The 9,692-nt window shown below is 38.2% G+C and overlaps 1 non-coding gene across 1 annotated transcript; it reads left to right on the top strand.

Annotated features, from left to right (window-relative positions):
* The first annotated feature begins 6,879 nt into the window (after positions 1-6,879).
* Positions 6,880-6,952, top strand: Trnat-ggu (transfer RNA threonine (anticodon GGU)). The gene has a single exon. It is a non-coding gene; the product is annotated as a tRNA-Thr (tRNA).
* Positions 6,953-9,692: the final 2,740 nt, after the last annotated feature.

Here is a 9,692-nt window from a genome sequence, read left to right as displayed (position 1 = left end):
ACACTACCCTGGGTTATGACTCCTGATGACATTTCCCTAGACTGGTTGGGTACTATACCTGTGAGTCTTGCGTTAATGCTTCTGTCACCAGGCATTGGCCATGGCATGAAGCTTACATCTGCCTTAGGGACTTCTGCAATGACACGGGGAAAGCTAGGAATTGCCTGCCCCCCTGCGGAAACAGAACTTACCGAGCTCAACACAACCCTTGGACCCCCAGAGAATGTAGCATTCCCCCCATCTGCTGAAGTTGTTTGTACAGCCTCTCCAGGAACCCAAGGACCCCCCTGGCTACTGGAAATTTGTGACTGACTTGGCCCGAAGCTGGCAGCATTACCTTGAATTTCCGGAGATTTATTTCCACTCGACAAACCTGACATTTGAAACATTTCCCTAATCTGTGAACTAACACCCCCGCGGGCATGTTAAGGCTTCCCGATGGATTTTACAGCGATATGTAGAAAGTCACTTGTCTGTACTTCATACGATATGACGTCATAATTAAGTTTGACGTCACTATCTGCATTCCTGTCGATAGTTCTCAGGGAATATGTATCTTAACCTTAAAAGTGAATTATATCAAACCAGTATAATACCGCATGTTTCCTTTACATAGATGCTGCCATTAATGCTAGAAGTACAGAAGTTTTTCATATTGAAAACCAGTATCAAATAATCGGCAGTTTTAAAGCTTCGTTTTAAGTAAAAGACTATTTATATTTGGAGACTCCTTGCTACGTGTAAACAACTGAATGAAGAAATTTTAATGCATGAAAAACCAGCTTGGCGCAGGTGAAAGATCAACACAATTTTAGAATATTTTACGTAAAATTGGTAGAGAATATAAGTACCAATGTGGATCGTGCTTGGGAAACCTACGGATTTACCCCAATATTTTCTAAATCGCTTTTGAATAGTAAAAATGTGCATTATTTTGTTGATTTTGTGGAAAGTTTCAACAATATCTTCCATAAACGAAATATCTATTTCTTTCCCAAGCAAGAACTTAAAAGTATATATGACTTAAGAAAAGATTTTTCTTAAAAATATGTATAATTTGATGTCGTTAATCACCTGCGCCGATGTGATTTATATAGATCATTTGCAATATTAGGAATCGCCCGTCACGTGCTTACAGAGTACATATGACGTCACAAAAATGCATCAAATATAAAGTTTAACATCGGTGGCAATAAATGTAACATAGATTTTAAGAAATACTTCCAGTCAAAGTATTTTTGCGATGATTAAAATAATATCATTTTTCAGCCGTATTTTAGCATAGGGACGCCTTAACATTGCTGCGCCATACTTGTTCCGTCATACTGGACGTCTCGAGCGACCCAATACCTGTCCTGATAGAATCGACTTCACTCTTCAGACATTCGAAGTCTATATCCAAACCATCTACCATACCTTGTAAACTGCCTCTTCTCGAGATCATCCTCCGTTTACTTCTCCCCATGACTCTTGGATCCACCCGTCGTTTGATGTACCCTACCTGTAGATAAAAGCCCATCCCTGACGCTATTCCCTGAGGTACTTAACATGCCATCCTGGTCATTTCCCTCAGACTGAATGTAGCGGCCATTCAGAATTTTCCGGGCCCCCCTACCAACACCTGCTGTTTGCATCTTCTGAGCCATTAATTCATTCAAAGTACACTAAATCAATAAATCATAAATAAAACAAACCAATATTTCAACAAATGAACACTTGGCGGCTTGCTGCAAGTACAAAACTATGACATACAAAATATATTTTTCAAAATGGCGCCTACCATGTTGTCTCGGCATGGCATTGAATTTTCAATCTTGCCCACTTACATCAAAATTGACCCTGCTCGCAGCGCTGTTTATCGTGTTTCCCACTGCTAAGATGGCGAGATAATCGGGGAAACCGATAGGAATGATCAACAACTTACCAGGTAGGCGTTAAATATCTTTATATATACTTCTTGAACAATTACATCGATCTCGAATGTTCGCAGTTGATTTATCTTTATATCTCTCTGCACATGGGCGAATTCATGCGATGCCCGATGAATTCACCCCCACACTTATAATAGTAGGAAAAATCACCACATGCTCAAACACCTGTCTCAAATTGTCCAAGTCAGCTTCTGCTCAAGCCCCAAGCACTAAGACATCATCTAGAAATGCAAGTGTTATTGTCCAGTTCAGTCTGTGCAATATCAAATTTATTGCCCTAGCGAAGGTTGCAGGGGCCTTACGAAGACCGAACCCCATCCTGGTAAACTCAAACAGGCCATGTTTGGTGATAAACTCAGTTTTCTTTTTGTCATCTGTGTGTATCTTGATCTACCAGTATGCAGCATTGGCATCCAGCTTGGAGAACCAGCGGTTACCGCCTAGTGTGTCCATACACTCCTCGATAAGAGGCAATGCGTTTGTGTCCTTGACATTGACCTTATTCAATGCCCAGTAGTCGACACACCACCGAACACTCCTATCCTTCTTTCTGACCAGTACCGGTGCAGACGCCCAATCAGAGAATGATGGTTGATTAACGTTGGCTTTGAGCCTTTTTCTAAATGACCTTCCTCCTTCCCCTTGAAAACACCGTGCATACGGCGCATCCACTGTTTAATGGGTCGAGCATCTCCAGTGTCTATGCAATGCTCAATCTTGGTAAAATTCCCAAAATCTAGATAACTCACTGCAAACATATATCAGCATACTTCTTTACCAAGCTTACCGCTCTATCCCTCACCTCCGCTGGTGCATTTATTTGAAGATCTTCTAGGAGTTTGGATATATAGTCATACAGTACCGATCAGACCCAACCTAACAGAAAGTAAACCCCAACTAAACCCTGGGTTTACTTTCCGGGTTTACTTTGGGTATACTTCGGGTTTACTAGAGTGGACCCAGAGAGTAAACCCAGTCAGAAGTATACTCCTGAAAGCAGAAGCTAACTGTGTATTCGGAATATACAAAGGGTAGGAATAACAGGAAGTAGGATGGTAAGATAAAATACTAGTCTGCTTCACACTTCAGTGCATACAGATGACCTTAAAAGCAATTTCAAAGTAAACCCAAAGTAAACCCCATGTAAACCCAAAGTAAACCCCGAGTGGACCCAATTTTTCAAAAAGTAAACCCAGAGTAAACTCCAGGTAAACCCAGAAAGTAAACCCGGGGTTTAGTTGGGGTTTACTCTGGTGTTAGGTTGGGTCTGATCGGTACTGTAGTTGTCCTCTCCCCCAACTGCTGCATAACAGTCAACAGTGGAGGTAGCCTCCCTTACCTTTGTACCTTTTTGGTACCTTCGTACCAAAAATGAGTGTGAGAGGCCTGCAACCTTGACTTCAGCAGGGATAATCTAACACTGCTTCTGCTGCCAGGAGGAATCAAACTTGGCAGCTGTGACCTATATGCAGTGGTCGACATCAGCTTCTGAGACATAGGCATTCCACCTCCACTAAAGATTGATGACTGTCCTCCAACAGATGCTGCAGCTTGACTCACAAATACACCATAATGATGACAGCCGGAATCCTGGCTGCCTTCTGCACTAGGTGCAGACCCGAAGGCTATAGGGACTAGCAAGGTGTCAATGCTGCTGACAATGGACCTTAGCAGTTTCGGTGACAGCACGACAGTCTCAATGCTGCTGACATTGAATGATGGAATTCCCAAGCCTCGGCCCGTTGCTTTGAGATAAACTGTACTTCTGCCGGACCAAATAGAGTCTGAGCAAATAGTACTAGGTGGTACCTCTGTATATAAGCGATTACAGCTGAGACTGTCCTTGAGGCATTTAAACCGACTGATGAGGAATGGAAACTATTTTGAGACACCGGTCAATCCCCAGGGAGACCAAGGTTCCGCACTGGCTCCCGACCACCGCTGGCTGATTACCAGTTACCCCGACTTCTGGCGGCTGAGTAACAACAGGCTGAGGCTTATCACACCCAACATGCCTGCTAACATTTGGGTAATAAATAATAAAAATAATAGTACCCATATTTCTGTCAATGGAGCTTAGCTGAAAGGTTACACTAGACTCAAGTGTGCTTATATCTTCCTGCAGAACCCCAACGTCCTGACCTTTTCTCTCCCGGATCAGGGCATAGAATTGCTCAAACCATGGTGCATCATTCGGCTGGTCCCTTAAAGCTCCCTGAGTCAGTGAAATCTCCTCCTCCCCACTCCAAGTGACATTATACCGGGCACTCTCCCAACATAGGTGTACCACAAACACCTATAGTAAAACTAACTCTACCAGGCTGTGGATTCCCAGAACTGGCTCGTCCAAATTTGAATTTCATTCCTGGTCCCTCAGACCATTTTCTCCCAACTATATATACTCACAACTGACATGTAGCGCGTAATCCACCACACGATGGATCAAATTCACAGCAGCACACGCAAGAAAACAAGAAAAGCTAACCTTAAAAGTTATATTTTCGAACATATATATAATTTTATAAAAATCCAAAATGGCGTCTCCATGTGCCTGCGAGGCAAAATATCCTCAGCTAGCAGCACCAATATAGCGTATCTCCCTAACCGTTACTTTAGGTCGCTGGTGATGCCACAGAGAGAAGACACTATGGGTATGTAATATGATCTTTATTTGGTGATTACTAACACATAGAGAAAAGTAAACGAATGGTACAATACACAGAGCAATTAAGCACGTCTTGTCTCTTGGAAGACAGGCAAAGGGTAATTACATCATCGTCGTGTCAGCAAGTTCAGGCGGTAGCCAGGCAATTTCTACCCGCTATCACCAGAACCACCACAATATATATCTTTTTAAGAACTGTTTTTAAAAAAAATCATGTTCATTTATTAGAAAATAACAAATATGCTCCCCCAGTAGTTGCTGTACTTCACATTTATTAAAACACGAGGCTACTTTTCTTTATACATGTATTTTCATGTATGTTTTTGTTATTGAATTAGAAAATCTTAAATGTTAATGTATTTTATAGTCTCTTTATACCAGTATCAAGTGGTTTTGAGATTGAAATATATGAATAAATCTGAGTCAAGTAGTTTATTGAGAAATCGCTTACACAAAATTTGGAAAAAAAGTGAGTTTTGTCCTGGTTTTATTCAATTGTACGTTAATCTGCTTCTGTTTAGAGGACAAAATGTTTACAAAATTTTTAAAACTGTAGCAATTTTATTGCTATTGTCTTAGAATCTTGAAGTAACCAGCAAGACTTTTTTAAATGTACAGTCAAAACTGCCGTAGCGGTCACCCCTATTAAGCAGTCACCTTTCGTATGCGGTCATTTTATTTCCTCCTGATGAAAAATCCTATATACCGTATATACTCGCTTATAAGTCGGTATTTTGGGAGTAGAAATTTGAATAAAAAGTAGGGGTCCGACTTATAGGCGTGACATACAATCAGATAATTTTTCCACTGAGTAAAACTTCGTTTTTGGGTGCCATTTTGCTTCCAACTTTTGACTTGCGATCGCTATACTTGACATTTTTATTTTTTAATTACTAAAAAGATAAACACTTAATAAATAAATTGAAACTTTCAACTGTATTTCTTAAAATATGAACAAGGTTTATTTGATAGTATTTTTTATTTAAACAGGCAATTATTTACGCCTGAGGTGATAATAGCTGTAGGTATAACTGTACTTAAAACAACACAAGCCAACACTGAGTTTAGGAGGCTAATTACCAACCCTAATCAGTCAGTGGGGGATAAAATCACTGTCATTTTATTTCCAGTAGCATTTAAAATAGTTTTTGAGCTATAATCAAGTTGTAATGAGTGTTTAAAAAATAAAATGGCGTCCAAAATCGTAAGTTACAAACTTCAAGAAAGATAACTCTGTTTACAGAAAACTATTAAAAAACATGGCGTCTAAAAGCGATCTAGTGGGATTACAGAACAGCAATTTCTGTTTAATACTTAAAAATTAAACACAAGAATAATTGCTGGTCTGTTTAAAAAAATAAAGATTGATTTATAATTATTCATAATTAATTACACATGAGGTGATAATAGCTATATTGGTGGCTGTAGGTGGCATGTCACCTAAAACAACACAAGCTAACACACCACTTTTAAAAGGGGCTATACCATCTTAATCAGTCAACGGTGGATCAAAATCACTATCATTTTATTTTCAATAGTAATTTAAATATTTTTATAGCTTACACCAAGCTTTCATTAGTGTATCAATAAAAAAAAAATGGCGTCCAAAATCGAAAGTTATTCATCCAGGATAGATGTCTTAACTGAACACAACACTTTAAAAATGCATTGCATCTAGAAATGATAACAGAGGGGTCAAACACAAATATTTTTTTATCTATAATATAGTCATGCTTGATTAAAATGTGCTTATTTGATTGGCAATCTGTAGACTGATTATCCAGAAAAAATTACCCGACTTATAAGAGGGTCAATGGCAAAATCTTGAAAATAAACTTGAAAAATGGTAACCGACTTATAGGCGAACAATACTTATAGGCGAGTATATACGGTAATTGCCCTCAAAAGAGCGGTCACCTGTCTGACGTGGTCAGCGGTCATCGTATTTTGATCCGAAACTGTACAGTCCACATGCATTAGGCGGCCATTTTGGCCGGTCACATGATTTACACCTGGGGATTTTAAACATGGCTTCTGAATGTCGGGTAATAAATGTAAGCAATTATTATACGCTTGAGGCGTATTATATGATTAAAATAAAATTGAATAATTGTTCTAAAAAGGAATTTGATGTTGGCAAATTCACAAGTCTCTATTCAAAGGTTACCTCTGTTAAGAGGTCACTTTGGGTGCCTCCCGCAGGTGACTGCTTAATACAAGTTTGACTGTAATATGTATATGTCACCTGGTTCACAGGTGTGTGACTGTCAGTCAATATATCGGGTCTCAATAGCTCAGTGGTTAGAGCACTGGCAGGGTACGCCAGAGGCCCTGGGTTCGAGTCCCGGTTGAGACTAGACTTTTCACCACCTGTGACATATATGTTAAGGAAATGTTGAATTTTGATTTTGGACTCGGTGGCTAGGAGAATTATTACTTTGGTGGAGTTGTTACACCAATTTCAATGGAACTATTTTTTAGATGCACATGATGCTACTTCCTGAATGGTGCTGAACCTGTTTGTCAACATGTGGAACCCATGTGTACTTGAGGGAAGGTATGTTTACTATCAATTATCTCTCTTAGAAGCCACATAAGGTATTTTTTTTTTATCTAAAATTTTTCTTGAAGCATTTAACTATAATTTCTCTTTCATGAATTATATGCTGATAGTATAGTTAATCAATTAACTTAATTAAAGCTATATAGTAACATAAAGTGAAATTAATTCCTTGTGTGAGACCTTAAAACATTTTTGTTTCAATATGATTGATGAAAAAAACATGTAACTTTTATTTAAACTGCATTTTTTACCTCACCGAGACGAAGTCGGGGGGAGCTTATGCTATACCCTCGGCGTTGGCGTCCGGACCTGGTTAAAGCTTTTGTTGCAGGTCCTGTATCTAAGCTAATACTTGTCCTATATTCACCAAACGTGCATGGATGATGCATCTGGACCTACTTGTGGACTTGAAAGACTTGGATGCTGAATCTGGGTCCTAAATTTCAGATGCCGAAGGAGGTTAAGGTATTTGGAGCAGGTTAAAGTATTTGTTGCAGGTGCCCTTTGATAGCAATATCTAAGTTACTGCTGGTCAGTACTTCACCAAACTTGCATGGACGGTGTGTCTTATGATACTGATGCACCAGACAGGCTTGAATGCTGAATCTGAGCTATATGTTTCGGATGCTGGAGGTGGTTAAGGTTTTAAGTGCTGGTTAAAGTTTTTGTTGCAGGTGCCCTCTGATGATAATATCTTATTTACTACTCGTCCCTACTTCACCAAACTTGTATGGTTGTTGCGCCTTATGATACTGATGCACCTGACAGGCTTGAATGCTGAATCTGAGCCATAGGTTTCGGATGCTGGAGGAGGTTAAGGTTTTTGGAGCTGGTTTAAGTTTTTTGAGCAGGTGCCCTCTAATGATTATATCTTAGCTACTCCTGGTCCAAACTTCATCAAACATGTGTGGATGGTGTGTCTTATTATACTGATGCACCTGAACAGCTTGAATGCTGAATCTGAGCCATAGGTTTCGGATGCTGGAGGAGGTTAAGGTTTAAAGAACTGGATAAAGTTTTTGAAACAGATGCCCTCTGATGATGATATCTTAGTTATTACTTGTCCTAACTTCACCAGATGGTGCGTTTATGATATTGATGCACCTGACAGGCTTGAATGCTGAGTCTGAGCCATAGGTTTCGGATGCTAGATAAGGTTAAGTTTTTTTTAACAGGTCACATGTTACATAGATAATTGTACTATTTCAAACTTGCATAGTTGATTAAACTGTAATATATTTGAATCGCAAAGGTAGCTTCAGCTGCAGAGCTTGATCTCCATTATCAAGGATGCTAAAAAATATATCTTAGTTAATACAGGTCCTAACTTCACCAAACTTGAATGGATGGTGTGTCTTATGATACAGATGCACAAGATAGGCATGGATGCTGAATCTGAGCCATAGGTTGCGGATGCTGGAGGTGGTTAAGGTTTTAATTGGTGGTGCCCTCTGATGATGATATCTTAGTTATTACTGATCCTAACTTCACTAAACTTGCATGGGTGATGCGTCTTATGATACTGATGCACCTGACAGGCTTGAATGCTGAATCTGAGCCATAGGTTATGGATGCTGTATGAGGTTTAGTTTTTTGAAAAAGGTCACATGTTTTATAGGTGATAGCTTACAAAGTTGATTTAACTATATTATAAATGAAACGCAAAGGTTGCTTCAGATGCAGAGCCTGGTCTCCATTATCAAGGATGCTACAGAAATCTCATACCTCACTTTAACCTGCTTGATAGATAGATGTGGTTGTTAAATGATATAACATTATTCCTATGATAAAGTATTGTATGATATAAAACACTATTGTTTAATATGATACAATATAATATCATATGTTATATTGTAAAAAGTTATATGATACGATAAAATATTATCAATTTTTTTGATATTTTATGATATGATATTGTATCATGATATTGTTCTGTATAGTATTGTATCATATGATACAATATGTATAATATAATATTGTATTATATAATATTTTACTTTTAAATTATCACATGATTGTATAATTTGATATTATATAAATAGTGCCTGTTTGGGAGGGTAACAGTTGAAATTGACACCCCGAGAAAACCATTGTCAACCGACGCGAACTGAATGTCTAAATTTTTAAGAAAATTTTACTGCTTTTATATAGGAATAACGTGAATTCTACAGCGAACTGTACGCGCAAAATTTTCGCGCATGTAACATTTTTTAATGTTGCCCGTTGCTTAGTGCGTTGCTAACGCTGAGGGTAATAGAACGAATTATGAACTGCGTCTTAGCCAATCAGATTTCAGTATTTAACATAAAAGTATAACAAGATACAATGTTGTATCAAATTATATTGTTTCATATGATACAATATCATATTATGTATCAAATATTATACAATATCATACAATACAATATCATACTATATTATACAATATAATACCATATGTTTCAATGTTATGATGTATTATGTAATATGATATTGTATCTTATAGTCCAATATTGTATTTTATATAATGATGTTGTATTATGTGATCAAATAC

This window comes from Crassostrea angulata, chromosome 2 (genome assembly GCF_025612915.1).
Source record: "Crassostrea angulata isolate pt1a10 chromosome 2, ASM2561291v2, whole genome shotgun sequence".
Classification (NCBI taxonomy): domain Eukaryota; kingdom Metazoa; phylum Mollusca; class Bivalvia; order Ostreida; family Ostreidae; genus Magallana; species Magallana angulata.
This window is presented reverse-complemented; position numbering and strand designations above follow the sequence as displayed.